General features: G+C 36.2%; 1 non-coding gene across 1 annotated transcript; it reads right to left on the reverse strand.

The window, feature by feature from the left end:
- Nucleotides 1-687: 687 nt before the first annotated feature.
- Nucleotides 688-770, reverse strand: trnal-uaa (transfer RNA leucine (anticodon UAA)). The gene has a single exon. It is a non-coding gene; the product is annotated as a tRNA-Leu (tRNA).
- Between the last annotated feature and the right edge of the window lie 766 nt (nucleotides 771-1536).

The following is a 1536-nucleotide window of genomic DNA, read 5'->3' on the forward strand; positions in this document are numbered from 1 at the left end:
AATTGTTGTTGTTATTATTATTATTTATTGTCTATTCTGTTTATTATTAGTGTTGTATTACCTTAAATTATATGTCTGCACTATGTACTTTCTGTACTGAACAAATTCCTCGCGTGTGTAAACACACTTGGCAATAAAGCTCTTTCTGATTCTCATTCTGATATTAATGTATTTACATATTTTGTTATGAAGTTACATTGCAAAGTCAATAAAATAACCTTTTTTTTTAACGACATCTGAATTTTATTTTTTTATAATTTGTGATGAAAATTAAATATTTAGCTGAAAGTTAATTTAATATTGGTTTATTAAAAATATTGAATTATTTAGAAGAAGTTCATTTAAGTTACCAATAGGAGGCAGTATAAGACCACCCATTTAACACGATGTCGAGTCGTTTTTGCAGTTTTCCTAATTTGTTCTTTCATCCAGCAAGTGTGTGTCCTCATGTGTCCCGCTTCATGCACTTTATGTCATACGCGCTCTCAGCAGCAGCTTCATCTCCTTTTAGTTATCCAGAGCGGATCAACATTTCTGCATCCTGAAAGGTATCGCATGCAACGAGCAGCGTGCAAATCTTTTTTGCTCTCCGTGCATCTTTAGATTTTCTCCTGGACGTGATGTGCGCTGCGGTTGTGCACGTTTATCTTCGACGCACATATGATGGATATAAAAATGAAAACATATTACCAGGAGTGGGGTTCGAACCCACGCGGACATATGTCCATTGGATCTTAAGTCCAACGCCTTAACCACTCGGCCATCCTGGTGAATACACAACTATATGTAGCCTGAACACAAATTTTTATAAACAACATGCAATCTGAACTATGACCATGCATTGCTGCTGTTGTGTCTCATCTCCGTAGATCTGTTTGTGGCCGTTCTTCTATAGTTTAATTTCATATTCAAAGCTGCACAGCATTCGGTGCAGCTGCAGAAACTTACTGTTATTTAAATGAACACCTTTAATAATAATTAATTATATTTATACTTTGCTAACATCAGTACCACATCTGTTTACTTACTGTTGTCCAAATCTAATCCTAAAATTCCTGAGGATGAAACTGATTTCAGATAGGCAGCATTGCTCTGTCACTGAGACGGTTTGGTTGTTGTTGGTAAATCAGCTTGACAGTGTAGCTATGTTGGGGAATAGTGAAGACCAGTATAAGCCTCATTTTCATGAATGACAGCGGCCATTCAAAGTCACCAGCTCAACCAGATTGGCTGGTCTAGGCTTTGTTCACCAGGAAAATCTCTCCATACAATAACCTGAAAACAAAACTAAAACAAAACAAACTTATCACAATACACTGAAATAAACCATGAATTAATTTATGTCTAACTTTCTCCTATTCTCCATATTATTTACAGTTAAACATTGCAGGTTCTATTCGAAACCTTTAAACATAAAAAAAAAATGCCTAGCATTGCTGTTGAAAAAACAAGCTAAAAGCAGCCTAAGCTGGTTTGCTGGTCTTAGCTGGGTTAAGCTGGAAGTAGCTGGTTTTAGCTGGTCTCCCAGCCTGGCTA

Source organism: Sinocyclocheilus grahami, unplaced genomic scaffold (assembly GCF_001515645.1).
Source record: "Sinocyclocheilus grahami isolate Dianchi unplaced genomic scaffold, SAMN03320097.WGS_v1.1 scaffold1503.1, whole genome shotgun sequence".
Taxonomy (NCBI): domain Eukaryota; kingdom Metazoa; phylum Chordata; class Actinopteri; order Cypriniformes; family Cyprinidae; genus Sinocyclocheilus; species Sinocyclocheilus grahami.